At 40.5% G+C, this 20,753-nt stretch overlaps 1 pseudogene; it reads left to right on the top strand.

Annotated features, from left to right (window-relative positions):
- Positions 1–18,127: 18,127 nt before the first annotated feature.
- On the top strand, positions 18,128–20,545 carry LOC149233732 (G-type lectin S-receptor-like serine/threonine-protein kinase At2g19130 pseudogene; annotated as a pseudogene).
- The last annotated feature ends 208 nt before the right edge of the window (positions 20,546–20,753 follow it).

Consider the following 20,753-nt stretch of genomic DNA (forward strand, 5'->3'; position numbering starts at 1 on the left):
TCTTATTTCTCTTCAATAGATCTTTCCCTGCCTGAGTTAAATTATTAAACTCATTTTCATCTGTTGGTTCTTCAAAACCATCTTCAACTAATTCCCATAAGTCTTGTGAAGCAAGCAAAGCTTTCATAGTTATTGCCCAATAATCATAGTTTTTTCCATTAAATTATGGGAGCTAGGTATTACAGATACCCATGCTAGTGCTGGCTCCAGCCATTCTTGCACTCTTAACTATGCTCCAAAATACTTGACTATGTATTTAAAATAACTGACTGTGAGGACAGTAACACAAAAACTGACTTAAGAAATACCTTGGGTTCTTTCTTGACCGAGTCTTCACTCTACTGGAGAAGCTTCTGCAGCAAGAAATCCTTCCTTCAACTTCATTAACACCTTCAAAGAGCCTGGACAAGCTCTGATACCATGTTGGGAATTTTTGACAATTCCAGAACAAAAGAACAGAGGAAAAATGCTCTTTTTTTAACCCAGAAAAAAAATAAAAATAAATAAATAAATAATAAATAAATTGTTTCCAGAGGACAGAGTTTTACCCACACACATAAAAACTTGTATTCATTAAAAGACTACTGTTACAAAAAAAACTTCCTCTAACAGAGGGATCACAGCCAGACTGCTTCAGACGCAGTTCAAAACCTCACTCTGTCTCTCAAGAAAAATTTACACTGTTGTGTAAAGAAAATTTCTTACATTCGTTCTCTTCTTGAAAAGATTTACACTGCTGTGTAAAAACCCCTTTTTACTTATTACATTTACATTGTTGTGCATTACAAGATTACTCTGCCTCCTCAAAAATTAACACTATGTGTTCATGCTGCTACGTATTATGCATTGCATATGCCCAAAAAAAACATTACATGTTCAACAACGAACCACACAAAACATTACATTCAACCTGCTGTAAAAAAAAAACTTCTTAGATTCACTGTGGCGAGTTTTTCCCTTTTTCATATGCAACAAAACAAAAAACAGGACATATATCTTTTTTACTTGCCATACTCCCGTGAAATAATAAAAAAACAATAAAATTAAAGACTTTACCTACGTTCTACCAACCGGAGTAAATTTCATTTAAATTACTTTACTGACAAAAACTGGCGGTCAATGAGAATTTACTTCACGTCAAGTCCATATGGTGCAGGCTTGTACACAACCATTGATTTAATCGAACGGTTGACGGCAATTCCCCGGAGGTCCCTTTCAACCTAACTTTATGCACCGGGGAAAGGTTGTTTTGGAACAGTTGTTGTGGCCACGTGTCGGCTGATCCGTATGCTCGCTGCCCTCCGGTGAAATACCACTATCCGGCAAGAGTGGTGTGGGGAACCCTCAGGTGGTTTTGGCTCTGCACAGCAAACGCTGTAGTTGAAATTACATTTCAAAACTCCCCTTTAATTTCAACTGCTGGGTTATCAGTCATACCCAAACATTTCCTTAAAAATTCAAAATTTTTCTGCCCCAATGGTTTGGTCAGAATGTCTGCAACTTGCTCCTGAGTTTTGCAGTGTTGTAAAACAATTTCTCCATTGTTTACCAATTCCCTGATGTAATGAAACTTTGTGTCAATGTGTTTCGTTCTCTTATGAAACACAGCATTCTTGGATAATGCAATAGCTGAACTATTGTCACAAAAAATCACAGTTCCTTTTGTTTTCTCTTGGCATAAACTCCTTAACATCCTTCTCATCCAAATTGTTTGACACGTTGCTGTTGTAGCTGCCACATATTCTGCCTCTGCTGTAGACAACGCTACAATAGGTTGTTTTTTAGAAGCCCATGAAATGGCTCCTGAACCCATGTGAAAAACATAACCGGATGTGCTTTTCCGATCATCTACACTTCCAACCCAATCACTATCAGTGTATCCAATTAAATCTGAACATTCTGAAACAGTATATAAAATGCCAAACCTTTTAGTACCTTTAACATACCTCAGAATCCTTTTTGCTGCCTGCCAATGTGCTTCTTTTGGCCTCTCCATGAATCTAGAAATTAAACTAACAACATACATTATATCCGGCCTAGTTGCAGTCAAATATATGAGGCTGCCAACTATGCTCTTGTACAAACTAGGATCAAAATCCCTGCTACTGTCCTCTTTGCTGAGTTTTAATCCCATCACTATGGGAGTGATAGCTGCTTTGCTCTCCTGAATATTAAATCTTTCCAACACTTCATTAACATATTTCGCTTGTGAGATAAAAATCCCATTTCCATTTTGTTCTACTTCTATTCCTAAGAAGTATCTCAGCAAACCCATGTCAGTCATTTCAAATTCTTCTTTCATGACTATTTTGAAATTTTCAATAAGATAATCATCATTACCTATGAAAATAACATCATCAACATATAACACAACAATTAGTAATTTACCATATTTTTCTTTGATGTAGAGGGTGAGTTCTCCCTCACACTTTTCAAATCCATTCTCCAGTAGATAGGAATCTATCCTACTGTACCACGCTCTTGGTGCTTTCTTTAGTCCATAAAGAGCTTTCTTCAATCTGCACACTTTGTGCTCTTGGCCTTTCTTTTCATAGCTTAGAGGTTGCTCAATGTAAACCTCTTCCATTAACATTCCATTTAGGAATGCTGACTTCACGTCCATTTGGTAAACTTTCCACTTGTTTTGTGTTGCTATGGACAGCACTGCTCTCACGGTTTCCATTCTAGAAACCGGTGCAAAAGTTTCCTCATAGTCTCTCCCATACTGCTGCTTATATCCTTTGACAATCAGTCTTGCCTTATGTCTTTCTATTTTGCCTTCAACATTACTCTTGGTCTTGTAGACCCATTTAACTCCAATGACTTCCTTTCCTTTTGGTAGTTCAACTAAATCTCATGTCTTGTTTCTTTCTATGGCATTGATCTCCTCATCCATAGCTTCTATCCATTTCCTATCCTTAATTGCTTCTTCGAAATGAACAGGGCCATCAACATGACAATATAAAGTAAACAAAGAGTTTATACCTTCATTTGTTGCCTCTTGTTCATAAATTTCACTTAAATTTCTGAACTTCTTACCTATTTCATTTGGTGTACAAGTGCTTGAAGAAGCACTTGAATTTCCTCCTTGTGGTGTGCTTGGAGAAGCACTTTCATTTCTCCTCAAGGGTGTTTTTTGCTGCCCTTGTGTTGGTGCTGCTGTTTGGGGATGTATTTCAGCCATCTCCTCATCATCTTCATCATGTGACAAAGAGTTTTTAACATTCACTGTTTTCTCTATGCTTCCATCACAAGCTTCCTCTTCAATGAACTGAACATCTCTACTCAAAATAAGCTTCTTGGTGGATGGGTTATACAACCTATAAGCTTTGGATTCCTCACTGTATCCAATGAAAATACATTTCTCCCCTTTGCTGTCCAACTTCTTCCTTAGTTGATCTCGAATGTGCACATAAGCCACACATCCAAAAACTTTCATGTGGGTGACTCCTTGCTTTGTCCCACTCCATGCTTCTCCGGGCACTCTGTTCATGACTGCTTTTGTAGAGCATCTATTCAAAATGTACACTGCACAGTGTACAGCTTCAGCCCAATAATCATTTGGCAAATGCTTTTCCTTTAACATACTCCTCACCATATCCATGATTGTCCTATTCTTCCTTTCGGCGACTCCATTTTGCTACGGAGTGTACCTAGTGGTAAACTGCTTATGAATTCCATTTTCTCTACAAAAATGTAGAAATTCCTTGGAGATATACTCACCTCCTCTATCAGTTCTTAGAATTTGATACGCAGCCCACTTTGGTTTTCTACAAGTGCCTTGAAATTGCAGAATCTTTCAAACATTTCACTTTTGTTCTTCAGGAAATAAACCCAAGTTTTTCTAGTAAAATCATCAATGAATGTTAGTATATAGTGGCTACCTGCAAGTGATGGGGTTTGCATTGGTCCACATAAATCTGAGTGGACAATCTCTAAGGGTGCTTTTGCCCTTATGCTTTTCCCAGATGGAAAACTTTTTCTGTGTTGTTTCCCCAAGATACAACCTTCACAAAGGCTGTCTGGTTTCTCTATCAATGGTAATCCTCTTACCATTCCTTTTCTATTCAACAAGTTAAGACCTCCAAAGTTGAGATGTCCAAATCTCAAGTGCCACAACCAATTTTCATCTTTTGGTTCGTTTTGGAAAGCCTCCTGTGTCACTGCTGCTATTTCTTCTCCATTTTTCAAATCTTCTTTCATCCTGAGAGGGAACATCATGTTCCTTGTCATCTTCACTTCAGCAATGCATTGTTTGCTGGGTGCTTTATCCATGATGGTGCATACATCATCCACAAAGAAAACATTGTACCCCTTTTGAACAAGCTGTCCAATACTTAAGAGGTTACATTTCATTCCAGGAACATAATAAACATCTGCTTGGTTTTCTTTTCACCTTTTTTTATTAAGACATTTACTTCTCATTTTCCCATAATAGAAACTTTCTTATCAGTCCCTGGTGTGACTTGTGACTTCACACTTTAATCTAACATAGAAAACAGGGCTATGTTTCCTGTCATATGGTTGTTGCAACCGGAGTCTAGAAACCATACATCTTCACTCTTTTCTTCAGCTATATTATAGGCTAAAAACAAATTTTCTTGGCTGATATTTTCTCTAGTGAAATTTTCACTAGTTCTATTACTCATATCATGCTGCTTCTTCCTACATTCATTTGCATAATGCCCATATTTTTTACAATAATGACATTGGACATTGGATTTATCATACCTTTGTCCTTGAGCATGATGTTGTCCACTTTGTTGGCTGCTGCCTTGGCCTTGGTTCTGATTTGGATTGCTGCCTCTTCCTTGAGCATTTGTTGGACTGTTTCTTCCACCTCTGTTTTGGCTTCTGCCTCTTCCTCTCTTGTTTCCTCTGCTTTGACCTCTTCCTCTTCCAAAGAACATCTGGGTCTTAAAGGCATGTTCTAGAGATGAGTTTTCATTTCTACTCAATCTCTGCTCATGTGTTATCAATGATGCATGTAGTTCATCAACTGAGAAGTTTGTGAGATCCTTTCTCTTCTATGATGGTGACAATCACATCGAACCTTGAGGGTAGGACCCTCAATAGTTTCTCCACAATCCTCCTTTCTTCAAGAATCTCTCCATGAGACCTTATCTGTGTGACCACACCAATCACATGTGTGAAAAATGAGTCAATATTATCTGACTCCTTCATGCAGAGAGTCTCAAAATCTCTCCTCAGCAACTGTAGCTTTGCTGTCTTCACATTCTCCATGCCTTGATAGGCTAACTTGAGAGTTTTCCATGCTTCTTTGGATCTCTTGGCTACTATTATCCTTGGAAACACACTCTCATGCACTGCTTGATAGAAAAAGTAGAGGGATTTTGAATCCTTGTTCTTATTGCTCTTCAATAGATCTTTCCCTGCCTGAGTTAAATTATTAAACTCATTTTCATCTGCTGGTTCTTCAAAACCATCTTCAACTAATTCCCATGAGTCTTGGGAAGCAAGTAAATCTTTCATAGTTATTACCCAATAGTCATAGTTTTTTCCATTAAATTGTGGGAGCTAGGTATTACAAATACCCATACTAGTGCTGGCTCCAACCATTCTTGCACTCTTAACTATGCTCCAAAATACTTGACTGTGTATTTAAAATAACTGACTGTGAGGACAGTAACACAAAAACTGACTTAAGAAATACCTTGGATTCTTTCTTGACTGAGTCTTCACTCTGCTAGAGAAGCTTCTACAACAAGAAATCCTTCCTTCAGCTTCTTTGACACCTTCAAAGAGCCTGGACAAGCTCTGGTACCATGTTGGGAATTTCTGATAATTCCAGAACAAAAGAACAGAGGAAAAATGCCCTATTTTTAACCCAAGGAAAAATAATAATAATAATAATAATAAATAAAAATAAAATTTGTTTCCAGAGGACAGAGCTTTACCCACACACATAAAAACTTGTTGATGCGGCCCAGACCGCTCCCAGGCCGCTTCTACCAGGATCCTCCATGTATGACAAAATACATCTCATTCACATATGCTTGGTTCAAGAATGCGCCCTTACTGTTCTAATTCGACCCGAATTCAAATACCAAATAACGCAATATGGTCATTACTCAACATAATAACTCTACTACGCTATGCTCCTTATCCTGATTCATATTGATGATTACGAATGAGATTTTACCATGGAGAAGACATATATATATATATATATATATATATATATATATATATATATATATATAGATATCGCAGCACCTGGAATGGATAGATGTATCCCGCTCCTACAACCTTCTTTGCAACCGAAGTTATATAGCATATATATATCCACGGTTTCCCAAGTTCTCCACTTACGCCGCTTCAAACTAATCTTGCGCATCAACTGCACACTTTGTCAATGTAGCGTTACGCCACAGTTCCTTTCATAACCGAAAGACTTGAACACTTATCACCCCGCGAACAGTTCCAAGGTTTTTCGATGCTAATTGTGCTCAACAGGAATGAACAGCTCCCCCTTTCGAATGGCGCTCTGTCTGTATGGATTATATAAAATTAACAGTCACAGTTTGAATAGAACGCATGCCCAATACATCATCGTCGCAATTAAACATCCAACGGGCATAACGAATCTTCAATTGATTATTAAACCTACGCATATAATACACAGACAATATATATATCTATATAAATCGCCGGCTATGATTACATGCGAGCCTTTATTATGGGCAAAGGTTCAATACTATGGACGGACAGTTATATATCTCCGCTCCTCATAATGTTCAATCCACATAAATGTAATTAACACAGACCTGCTGTTTTATGAACTCACGGACCCTTAGACTCAGCAAAATATATGTAGACTCACCTTGTTACGCCGCGGCGGATTTATACCTCATAATACATACATATAGATACGCTATGTGACATAGCGTTACACCTCTCAACCGCATACATTGCCATCTCCAAGGATTACCACGCCTCCAGCCACTTACGCAATTGAAATTATGGTTGTCACAGCCACGATTTATAAATTGAGCACATAATAACAGGTTTATGCCATTCAGCTTGGCACGGGCTTCAACATTCGATTTTAACGCAGAGGCTACGCATCGTAATACCACTCTGTAAAATCTCTTACAGACAATTCCAAAGTCTCTGGCGCCGTATATGGACAAATAGTGATAATAAATTTGCAGGTATATCATTCAATTATAAAACAGAGGTAATAATCTTGGAGAACCAGAGGCATGTGCGCAACCATAAATTAAAGCTGTATGTCATCACGCAAGAAAACTAATTCAATTATGAACGCACAATGATTGCGCATGAGGGACCAAAACGAACCATTCCAACACACACTTTTATTCCACAGTTTTTCATATGAGTATATACATTACACAGAGGCTTTACATTCATGGCTAGATATACAAATCGATGGCCCTTTTACAACTGCCCGAAGGCTCCCAAGGACAACTTCTCACACTCCTCCCTCACGCTCGCTCTCCCATGCCTTTGAGGCTTCATAATTTATTAAACTTAGCATGATCTAAAATCCTAAAATTACTCAACAAACCCTTAAATCTCTCAACATCCCTAAAATCTAGATCTATCCCTAAAGTTTTGCAACTAAATCTAATTTAAATAGATTTTAGGTGTGGACTCAACTAAGTCCCGTACATAGCATTTCTACTTCCTAGAATTTCTATCTAACTCTATTTTCTCTCATATTCCTTAAAAGAATATTTACAAAATCCTCACTTTCTCCTATTTTATTAAAAATAACAAATTAATTAATAAAATATTAAAAAGTGTCACACCCCCTTTAATCACATATTTACAATGAAAAAAATGGTCTTGATGCTCCTGCATCAGACTCCCAACGTTAAAACTAAACATGATCGCCTGATCATGTGTTCGGATCTGTGTATGCCTGGATCCCATATCTTGTGTTGTAACTTTCCACTTGCCACTGCTTCTCTTTCAGGTTTTCCCACTTTATGCTGCATCGCTCCACTGACTAGGCTTTCACAATTTTCTGTTGTCTTTCTTTTGCTGCTTCTCCTTTGTCTTGCTACTGCTGGTCTCTTCCGGGATTCTTTTGTCATCAATCTTCTGATACTTTCAATCTCTCGGTCCAATAAATCTCCCGGCTGTTGATTTCTTGTTGCCTGCTGAGCTAAGACGACTTGCTCAGTTTTTACTTTCTCTATCTCTACTGTCACTTGCTGTCTTCTTACTTCTTTGCTTGTTTCTGTTCTGACTTGTTCAGTCTTCACAGCCACCCAATCATCCATGCCCTCTTGTTTTCTAGAACAGAAAACTTCTTCTTCCTTCATTTGACTTCTCAATTGAGTCAAATGTTCTGCAACAATACCTGCATTCACAAAACACTTGTTAGAATAAAAATCAGAAGGCATCAGTGCCTTGTCCTCCTTTGCCAGCACTTCAGTATGCTGTTCTGAATTCTCCTCCACCATCAGCACATCACTATGCTGATTCTCTTTGCCCAAAGAATCCTCTGAAGGATTCTCAAGACTGTCAACCAGTCTTTCTCCCACATCATCTGCTTCCATGATATCTTTTTGCACTTGTTCACTGTACTGAACTCTTTCATCTGCCATCTCTCTGTCATACTCCGAATTCTTCAACAAATATTCTAGCAATGCAATTTCTCTGTGACATTGTTGAAGCATAACATCACCATCACTTACAGTCCCTGCATTCATATACATCTTGTCAGTTTGAAAACTACAAGTTTCAACAACCTTAACTGTGGGTTCATATACCAGCTCTTCCAGCTGATCCTCTTCTTCATTCACATGAACTTCCTCTTCAACAAAACCTGTAATCACATCACAATTGTCAGCTATAAAAACACAAGAGTTCACATTATCCAGCTGATCTAGATCTGCCCAATAATTCAAGAAATCGTCAATGATCTCCTCCTCTGTTTCATCAATGGAAACCTCCTCTTCCAACTCAGCTGCTCTGAGTTCTTCACGTCTCAATTGTACATCCATCATCTGCTCAAGCTTTCTCAGCTCTTCTGTTAACTGCATGTTTATCTATCGATCTCTTTTCTGTTGTAGCCTCTGCCACTTCACTTTCTTTCCCTTCAGTGGAAAGATCCATCCTCTATTCTGGTTTTCCTGCTCTTGCAGCCATTCCTCTAGTACCTGCAATTGCACTTTCATTACTGCAATCTCTCTTTCTCTGACTTCTGCAGTCATCTCATCGCTGTGGCATTCCTCTGAACCTCTTCTTTGATCCTCCATGATCATCTTCTCCATGAGTTTCTCACTCACCACGAGTTGTACTAGCCTCTACGACAGCAATCTCTTCTGCTGTCACTTACCTCACCAAGCTCTCCTCACTCAGTCTTTTGGTAAGTAATTGGTTCACTGCCTCTGGAACCTTTCGAGCACTCTCTCTGCTCTCTTCAGGCTATCTCTTCAACTCACCTTCTTCTTCAGGACACTACAATTGTCCTCCTTATTCAGCCTTTAGCTGAATGTCAGGTTCAATGCCATCGTCTTCTCTGCAACCATAAACTCTCATCACAAATTTCAAATCAGAAAAAAAATCATTTCACCTCTTAAGATCGTGCATGATCTTTTCCTCTCTGCAATCCTGTTCACTTGTGTAGTTTGCATATCAAATTTAAAACTCTAATCTTCCTTCATCATTCATCATACAGTCAAAAATACATTTCAGTTCTCATTCAGAAAATAAACATTTTTCAATTCAACAGAGCCAAGCTCTGATACCAAACATGACGCGGCCCAGACCGCTCCCAGGCCGCTTCTACCAGGATCCTCCATGTATGACAAAATACATCTCATTCACATATGCTTGGTTCAAGAATGCGCCTTACTGTTCTTATAGACCAGAATTCAATTGCCAAATAACGCAATATGGTCATTACTCAACATAATAACTCTACTACGCTATGCTCCTTATCCTGATTCATATTGATGATTACGAATGAGATTTTACCATGGAGAAGACATATATATATATATATATATATATATATATATATATATATAGATATCGCAGCACCTGGAATGGATAGATGTATCCCGCTCCTACAACCTTCTTTGCAACCGAAGTTATATAGCATATATATATCCACGGTTTCCCAAGTTCTCCACTCACGCCGCTTCAAACTAATCTTGCGCATCAACTGCACGCTTTTTCAATGTAGCGTTACGCCCCAGTTCCTTTCATAACCGAAAGACTTGAACACTTATCACCCCGCGAACAGTTCCAAGGTTTTTCGATGCTAATTGTGCTCAACAGGAATGAACAGCTCCCCCTTTCGAATGGCGCTCTGTCTGTATGGATTATATAAAATTAACAGTCACAGTTTGAATAGAACGCATGCCCAATACATCATCGTCGCAATTAAACATCCAACGGGCATAACGAATCTTCAATTGATTATTAAACCTACGCATATAATACGCAGACAATATATATATCTATATAAATCGCCGGCTATGATTACATGCGAGCCTTTATTATGGGCAAAGGTTCAATACTATGGACGGATAGTTATATATCTCCGCTCCTCATAATGTTCAATCCACATAAATGTAATTAACACAGACCTGTTGTTTTATGAACTCACGGACCCTTAGACTCAGCAAAATATATGTAGACTCACCTTGTTACGTCGCGGTGGATTTATACCTCATAATACATACATATAGATATGCTATGTGACATAGCGTTACACCTCTCAACCGCATACATTGCCATCTCCAAGGATTACCACGCCTCCAGCCACTTACGCAATTGAAATTATGGTTGTCACAGCCACGATTTATAAATTGAGCACATAATAATAGGTTTATGCCATTCAGCTTGGCATGGGCTTCAACATTCGATTTTAACGCAGAGGCTACGCATTGTAATACCACTCTGTAAAATCTCTTACAGACAATTCCAAAGTCTCTGGTGCCGGTATATGGACAAACAGTGATAATAAATTTGCAGGTATATCATTCAATTATAAAACAGAGGTAATAATCTTGGAGAACCAGAGGCATGTGCGCAACCATAAATTAAAGCTGTATGTCATCACGCAAGAAAACTAATTCAATTATGAACGCACAATGATTGCGCATGAGGGACCAAAACGAACCATTCCAACACACACTTTTATTCCACAGTTTTTCATATGAGTATATACATTACACAGAGGCTTTACATTCATGGCCAGATATACAAATCGATGGCCCTTTTACAACTGCCCGAAGGCTCCCAAGGAGAACTTCTCACACTCCTCCCTCACGCTCGCTCTCCCATGCCTTTGAGGCTTCATAATTTATTAAACTTAGCATGATCTAAAATCCTAAAATTACTCAACAAACCCTTAAATCTCTCAACATCCCTAAAATCTAGATCTATCCCTAAAGTTTTGCAACTAAATTTAATTTAAATAGATTTTAGGTGTGGACTCAACTAAGTCCCGTACATAGCATTTCTACTTCCTAGAATTTCTATCTAACTCTATTTTCTCTCATATTCCTTAAAAGAATATTTACAAAATCCTCACTTTCTCCTATTTTATTAAAAATAACAAATTAATTAATAAAATATTAAAAAGTGTCACACCCCCTTTAATCACATATTTACAATGAAAAAAATGGTCTTGATGCTCCTGCATCACTTGTATTCATTAAAAGACTGTTGTTACAAAAAAAACTTCCTCTAAGAGAGAGATCACAGCCAGACTGCTTCAGACGCAGTTCAAAACCTCACTCTGTGCTGTGCATTAAAGATTTACACTACTGTATAAAAACCCCTTTTTACTTATTACATTTACACTGCTGTGCATTACAAGATTACTCTGCTTCCTCAAAAATTAACACTGTGTGTTCAAGCTGCTGCGTATTGCGCATTGCATATGCCCAAAAAAAACATTACATGCTCAACAACGAACCACACAAAACATTACATTCAACCTACTGTAAAAAAAAAACTTCTTATATTCGTTGCGGCGAGTTTTTCCCTTTTTCATATACAACAAAACAAAAAAACATATATCTTTCTTACTTGCCATACTCTCGTGAAATAATAAAAAACAATAAAATTAAAGACTTTACCTACATTTTACCAACCAGAGTAAATTTCATTTAAATTACTTTACTGACAAAAACTAGGGGTCAAAGAGAATTTACTTCACGTCAAGTCCATATGGTGTAGGGTTGTACACAACTCCGACGGTTGACGGCAATTCCCCATAGGTCCCTTTCAACCTACTTTATGTGCCGGGGAAATGTTGTTTTGAATCAGTTGCTATGGCCACGTGTCGGCTGATCCGTAATACCACTGTCCGGCAAGAGCGGTGCGGGAAACCCTCAGGTGGTTTTGGCGCTGCACGGCAAACGCTGCAGTTGAAATTACATTTCAACATGATTTTTCTCATCAATTTGGACGAGTCGATACGCTTTACCTAGACTGATCGTTGACTTGCGTTACGGCCTTTGATTACTGTTTGACTAATGGCTGACTTGATTTCCTCTCAAATCTCATTTCCTATTCCCTCTAAATGTTGCTCGATTGATGCATTGACAACTCATTATAGGTATGGCCAATGAATTCTCATTACCTGTTGCCTTTTAAATTGCTGTTTGATTATGCCATTGTCTAATCATTATAGATTTTGGAATTAAACTGGCGAAATGTTTTTATTATTATAGATTTTGGAACTTTTTTGCCCTAAACCGGCGAATTTTGTTTTATATCAAATATACTAGCAATTGTCCCAAAAGGTACAAAGAGAGGTCGATAGGATTATTAAATTGGAATTGTTGAATTTTTTTAGAAGAGATATTGGTTCAATCAGCCTGGTCGCCTACACTGCCACAACTCTTCTCGGTAAACCCTGACAGCGATTCTGCTTTTGTGAAAAATTAAAATTTGCACCAGTAAACGTCACACATATACCTATACAGCTGGATTGTTGATTGATATATTTGGACGTTGAATAATTTAAGGTAAATCTATTCGCTATTATGCGTTTGTGAAAAAATGAAAATTTGCACCAGTAAGCATCACAAATATATACAGTTGGATTGTTGATTCATACCTTTGGGCATGCTCGATTAATGAATAATTTAGGGTATAATATATTACGTAAACAAAGGATCAAAGGGGGAAGGGGTGGGGTTTGTGTATTGGATCAAGCCTCTGAGATTTATGGGAGAAACGGAGGAAGAATCCCTGCCCAAAACCTCCTCTGCAATCATCCACTGTACCCTCTCAGTTGGATGAAATTTGTCCCAGTAAACATATTCCTTGGGATCCTTGCAGATTGAGCACCCTGGATCCAACCCACAGCCTACATGGCCATTGTATGGACCATCTCCACAGAAAACTTGTTGACACACCCCGTACCTCCTAGTCTTCGTCATCTAAAATGAGGTCTAGTCTGCAGCACCCTAGGCCGATGGCCTAGGCTGCCCTGGTTCGAGTCCTCCTGCCGATGGAACCCTCATCGCTCTCTTTTTCACATCCCCCCTCAGGTGAGAAAGGATCCATAACCCTATATAATCTTATTAATGAATATTATTATATATAATATTATATTAATATTAAGGTTTAATCTGGTTTGAACTTTGGACTGCTGTGGAGCCGACGATGAACCCTAGCCGATTCTCTGCCGCCTCCCCTGTTTCGGCCGCCGCCCGGCCCCTGCTCAGCCCTGTCGCTGCCGATTATGCGAGCTCAATACAGGGATCGCAGGTTCTTGCCCTCTTTTCTGGCATACATGATCTCAAATATTCCCTGAGAGTTCCCCCCCATCTACTCTTCGCCGATCTGGTCGCTGGGGCAGACTGTTCTTGGTCCTCCTATGATGCATCCAGATATACCCTACAGCTCTTGAAGTTGAACCCTACAGCCGCCGCCGACTCAGCGCCCTCGGCCTCCGTTTTGCATCGGCTCTCTGCCGTTGAAGAGGAAGATCCATTCCAGATCAGACGGACAGAACTCTGCACAGGTCTCCATGGTTCGTTACTTGGTGGTTGCTTTCTAGAGAAAGGAGCAGCGACGACGGGGTCAGGGTTCGATCAGAGGGCGTCCAGATCCAAGACCGTCTATGTTATCTTCTGTAGCAGCAGTCCGGGCAAAGAGCTGAACTATCAGGCCGCAGCTGCTCAGCTTGGACTCGAACTGGGGCTTCGATCTCCACCCACGGCCGCGCAGGTTATTACAGTTATCCTTCACGCAAAGCTGCCCAGCGTTCAGGACAGCCGCAGCAAGTACAGCTCGAGGCCCTCTTGCCTTCACGGAAAATCTGCACTTAACATTCGGGTCTCGGCCGGTCAGATAACTGTCTGTTTTTGCCACGAACCAGAGCAGTTGACCTCATCACTCGCACGGTCTCCATATGGAACTGGGGCGAACAAATGCTCTCCGAAAGGCATTCGTAGCCACAGATCTGACAACGATTGGCCAGATCCGGTCATCCAGCAGGCAGAACAGGCCATGCTATGGCCAGATCCAGAGATCTGTACTCATCTTGGCATGGGATCAAGGCCTGTATCTGACTCCTTTCAGATTCTAATTTCTCAGCCTTCAGGCAGAACCATCATGCAATGGGTTAGCCCTTCAGATCTGGTGCAGGAACTCAAACTGAAGCTAGAGTGCAGATTGGGGATTCCATCAAGCCTTCTGCGACTTCTCTCTCAAGGTAAACAACTTGAAGACCCTCTTCCTCTCTCTGCTTACAGCATTTCCAGGAACAGCTTGGTGGTGGCGACCCTTCGTTTAAGAGGAGGTGCAGTGGGGCAATCTTCCTCTACCCGGCCTTTCTCATACAAAGATGCAGTCCACTCTGAGAACCCCAAACCTCCGGAAGCCCCTAAATCTAAGGTCTTCTTGGTTGACAAGATCGAAGAAGTTCCCTTTGTTGAACTCATTCATGAAGAACTGGCTTCCCATCTTCAAGATTTTGCTGAAAGAGCCATCATCTGCAGATTTAATGGATTGTGGCCACGTTCTCAGGATCTCTACGCATGGATCCATGCAAACTGGACTCATCACTGTAAGATCTTTTTCTGTTCGAAAGGCTATTTCATTGTTCTATTTGATAACAGTAAGCACTATGAAAAGGCCTTAGAAGAGGGCCCTTGGTTCATGGGAAATGCAGGGCTATTCTTGACTCCTTGGTTCCCAGATTTCGATCCAGCTACTGCAGTCATTACTAAGACTTCGGTATGGATTCGGCTTCCAAACTTTCCTGCCCACCTATGGAGTACTTGTGTCTTCAGGGCTATATGAGACACCTTCGGCAGCTTCCTTAGTGGAGATTTATGGCGGGAAGCTAAAGGTCTCTACTCATATGCAAGAATATGTGCGGAGTTAGACCTGAGCAAAGGTCTTCCAGAACAAATCAACCTCAAGATAAACGACTTTGTCTGGACCCAGACACTGGACTACGAGAATACTGCTTTTCGGTGCCGCCATTGCCACCAATCTGGGCATTTGCAGAATACATGCCCTTCTAGCCCGGCTAAAAAGAACAAGGCCAATGCCTCCAAGCCCAAATCCAAACGTTGGACTCCCTGCTCTCCTCCTCCAGTGGTGGAGCCTGGTTCCTCCAGCTCTGAAGATGAAGACAGCGATGAAGAACTGGAACAGGCCCCTCATTCCGTGGCCCCCTCCACCGATGGTCTGGCGCCTTCCTCTGACTCAGCCATTGCTCAGAAACGTGTCCATTTGTCCTCCTCCTCGGATTCAAAAAAGGAGGGCTTCCCCAAGGAGGGATCCCCGGTGGCGGATCCCAATCTTCAAGTTGTAATCGCTCATCCACCACAAAAGGGTTGGGTTGAAGTCAAAAAACGAAAAGGGAAAAAGCTTCGTGTTGAAGCCTCTACCCTCTCAGGATAGTCTGCTTTGTCTCTTTCAGCTTCTAGTGACTTGTTGTAGCTCCTTGCTTGCTTAGCTCCTTCTCCGGAACCGAGGTTGATAGGTCTGATAGGTCTATCATTTTCGGTTGCCGGTTTCTTGCATCTTTGGGATGTATTCTCTTGTACAATATTTTTTACTTAATAGATTTAGTCTTAATCGAGAAAAAAAAAAATATTAAGGTTTAATCTTATTCATATTACCAAAAATAATTTAAGAGAGTCATAAACTAAGCAATATGGGGATTAACAAAAATAATTAATTAATTAATCTATAAATAAATAAAAATAATTTTTTAGGAAGAAAGCGCGGGAATCTAGCATCTGTTGATACTCCAGCCATCATCTCTATTTAAATTAACAAGTCTTTTTTTCAATTTCTAAGGCCTCTCTAAATTTACAATAATGAAAATGGTCAATCCTCGCAATGACCTTAGCCTCTTCAATGGAGATGTGATGATTGGTTTCTTTTGCATGCTCTACCAAAGTGGAGGAGCGAGACCTTCCATGCCTGATGTCGGCAGCATGTTCACAAATCCTTTGGTTAATGGATCGACCGGTCTCACCAATATAAGGAGCTCGACAAGAACAGGGAATGATATAAACACCCATCTAATCCTTGGGGTTAATCGGGTCCTTAACAAAATGAAGAGAACTTCATATAGTGTTAAGAGGTTTAAAAGAAGAATGAATCTTATGCTTCCTCAAGATCCTAGCGATTTTATCTGTGGTCCCTTGAATAAAGGGAAGATGAACACCGGAAGACCAATCCTTGGGGTCAATCTTACTCTTAGGACCCTTTTCAGCATTTTGAAAAGCCTTAAGACCTTGAGACCTACTATAACCATTCTTATTAAAAACTTCCAGGAGGTCAGTTTTTTCATCTTCAAGGTGATTTTCGTCATAAACTTGCAACGCCCGCCGAAGTAGCTAAGGTGTTGAGAACGCCTATCTTTTGAGCAGGAAAATGATGGGAGCTAGCATGGACTTAAATTGAATTTAATTATTTTAGAGAGATGTTACAATGTTTAACATTTTGACTTAATCAAATTAAAATTAAAATATAAAATATAAAATTTTCCAACCCATGGTTTTTCCTTATTATATTTTTAATCTAAGGTTTTTTCCCATGGTATTTTTCTCTAATGTGAGTTATTTAAAGGTTAATATTTAAACTAATCTAAATTCATTTTAACTCTACATCTACCAAATGCCAAAAAAAATCAAATCTCTTTTCACTCTTAAAAAATCAGTACCTCAAAAAAAAATCCCTCTTAACACAATAAACTTACAACTAAAAATAAATCTAAACTAATTTTTAAATTTAAAATTTAAAATTTATATTTCAATTAAATTATAAAAATAAATTAATAATACATTGCATTTAAAAAATAAAAATAAAAATAAAAATCCTCAAAAATCTTTGCTTTTCTAAGCTTTTTTTCTTTGATCTTTGATTTTTATGATCTTTTTCGTGCTTTCTTGATTTTTTTTGCATAGAATCTTTTTTGAGCTTTTGTGCTTTCTTGACTTTCCGTGCTTTCTTGATTTTCCATTGTTTTGTTTTCTTGTTCAGATCAACGGTTGAAAGTGTTTCATGTGATCTAACGGATCAGAGTAAAAGTGTTGACTAAAAGTTGATGCATAGGAAAGGCCTATCGACCTAAAAATTTATATTTCAATTAAATTATAAAAATAAATTAATAATACATTGCATTTAAAAAATAAAAATAAAAATAAAAATCCTCAAAAATCTTTGCTTTTCTGAGCTTTTTTCTTTCGATCTTTGATTTTTATGATCTTTTTCGTGCTTTCTTGATTTTTTTTGGATAGAATCTTTTTTGAGCTTTTGTGCTTTCTTGACTTTCGGTGCTTTCTTGATTTTCCATTGTTTTGTTTTCTTGTTCAGATCGGTTGAAAGTGTTTCATCTGATCTAACGGATCAGAATAAAAGTATTGACGAAAAGTTGATGCATAAGAAAGACCTATCAGCCTAAATATAGCCTACCGTATCGCCTACCGTATCGTATGTACTCGTTCAAGCAGAGGAAACAACATTCAATTGCCGGACCGCTGTCCGTTGGCCGTTAGTGTAGGTATTATGGGGTATCCCTTACCCTCTCGTTCGAGTTGAATAGACAACATTCTAAAGCCGGACCGCTCTCATGAACACGTTATAATGGGTTTGAGGGTATGGTGTGGCAGCAGGGCAGCTCATTGATTTTAGAATGGGAAGTGAAAAGAGAATGACAGAGCAACTCCCCCAGATTGATCTGTCTTGTTTATTTCTCTTCGTTGTGCTGCTGCTTCTGATAAAGGCCGGCTACGCGGAAGATTCCGACAGCATAGTATTTGGTGCCTCTCTCACTGGTAATGAGACCAGAATCTCTCAGAACGGTATCTTCAAATTCGGATTTTTCAATCTCATGAACAACAATCAAGCTTCACAGCAGACAATCGCTTGGGTGGCCAACTTGGAGCAGCCGCTGCAGAATGCGTCTTCTGTTCTTAATCTCACAGAGGACGGGAGTCTTCTTCTGTCTTATGGGAGATCCACCGTCTGGTCCACCAAGGCTAACGGGAAGAAGCCTTTTTCGGCAGTGATAACAAATTCTGGTAACTTGATCGTGCAGGATGCCAAGAATACCTCTGAAATCATTTGGCAGAGCTTCGACCATCCGGAAAATACATGGTTGCCAGGTATGAAACTTGGTAGCAACCAGAGGCTGTCTTCGTGGAAGAGCCCTTGGGATCCGAGTCCTGGCCCCTTCGCCCTTCTTCTGGATCCAAGCGGAGCCAACCAGTTCGTGATGATGTTGAAGAATCACACCAAATACTGGCAGAGCGGTGTTTGGAACGGCAATTTTTTCGGCGATGTTGCCGTGGCGTCGTATTACTGGTACGATATTAATTATTTCCATAACAGTTCGTACAAGTATTTTACATTTTCTTTGGCGCATGGAATCACCTATGGCTATCTGTCGCGTTTCGTTATGGATAATAAGTCGGGACAGATGCGAATGTACATTATGCTGGAAAACAAAGAATGGAGCATGGTTTGGCAACAGCCCCTCACTCAATGCGAGGTTTATGCCGTCTGCGGGCCTTATGGATCGTGCAACAATAACAATGTTCAGTCCTGCAACTGCGTGCCGGGTTTTATCCCCAGAGACAGCCAAGAATGGGAATCTCAGCAGTGGTCAAGCGGCTGCGTTCGGAAGACGCCGTTACGATGCAGCCATGGTGGAAACGGGACCACCACCGACGTGTTTGTAGAATTGAGTGGCAAATCTATGCCCTCTGGGGGAGTTCCATACAAAGGGCAAAGGCAGTGCCACGAAGGCTGTCTCAGCAATTGCTCGTGCACCGCATATGCCTACGTTAACGATACTTTGCGGACGTGTATAGTGTGGTTCGAGGAATTGCTAAATTTGTACGATGACTCCAACGGAGTCTCTCTGTTTCTGCGGTTAGATGCCGCTGATGTACCTCATTCCTCTAATTCCAACAACACGGCTACTCTTGACGGCGTTGTGGGCGGTGTCGTGGGAGGACTGGTTGCTATTCTGGTGTTTGTGCTATTGTTTCTCTGGTGTTGCAAGCGCCTGGGTTTGTCTAACGCGGAATACGCGCCTGTTGGGCTTACTGTATTCAGTTACAGAGAGCTGCAGAGTGCAACGAAGAATTTTTGTGAGCGTCTTGGAGGCGGGGGTTTCGGGTCCGTGTTCAAAGGTATTTTAGCGGACGGCTCTCCGGTGGCAGTTAAAAAATTGGAAGGTGTGAGTCACGGAGAGAAGCAATTTTGCATGGAAGTGAGTACCATCGGAATCACGCAGCATGTGAATTTGATTAGGCTGCTGGGATTTTGCTCCGAGAGATCTGAAAGGCTGTTGGTGTACGAATACATGCCTAACGGCTGCCTCAGCTCCTTTCTGTTCCGCAAACCCCGGCGGGATGATGAGCAGCAGGAGGTGTTGGACTGGAAAACACGCTTCAGCATCGCGGTGGGGACTGCCCGGGGAATTGCTTACCTGCACGATGAGTGCAGGGACTGCATTATTCACTGCGACATCAAGCCGGAAAACATCCTCCTGGATTCCAATTTCTGCCCCAAGGTGGCCGATTTCGGGCTGGCGAAGCTCCTGGGCAGAGATTATAGTAAGGTCCTGACGACCATGAGAGGAACCAGAGGGTACTTGGCCCCCGAGTGGCTTTCAGGCATGCCCATCACTGTGAAGGCCGATGTCTACAGCTTCGGCATGACATTGCTCGAAATAATTGCAGGGCGAAGGAACATGGATACGGTCTCGGAATCCGGCGAGCTGTTCTTTCCTGCGTGGGCTGCAGGCCAGATCAGCGGCGGAAACGCCATGGAGGTGCTCGACAAGAAATTGTTGAACGCTGCGGACGCGGAACAAGTGGAGAGGGCTGCAATAGTGGCAGGATGGTGCATCCAAGACGATGACGACGCGAGGCCATCGATGAGTGTAGTGTTGCACATATTGGAGGGCATTGTCGACGTGCCCCCTCTTCCCCCAGTTCCCCCGTCTTTCCAGACCTGTGCCGACGATCTAGTCGTTTTCCCCTGGGGCAACGATGTTTCTTCACGACGCATCGGCACTGGTAATACCTCCACTCCGCTCTAGAATCTCAGCCAATATTGCCTGCCTTGCTCTTTTTGACATTTATCGAAGTTCGATATCCTAATAGAATCATCCCCACATCCAGCAATAAGAAACTTCGCTGATAAAACTTAAGCCTCAGTGAAATTTATAAGAGTGAAAACGATGGTTCAGCGAACACACAAGGTTCGATTAGTCGCGGACTGTTTAGGTTTGTCATTACTTCTTTCAT

This window comes from Pinus tabuliformis, chromosome J (assembly GCF_031772625.1).
Source record: "Pinus tabuliformis cultivar Carrire ecotype Pingquan chromosome J, CPIR1, whole genome shotgun sequence".
NCBI classification, from domain to species: domain Eukaryota; kingdom Viridiplantae; phylum Streptophyta; class Pinopsida; order Pinales; family Pinaceae; genus Pinus; species Pinus tabuliformis.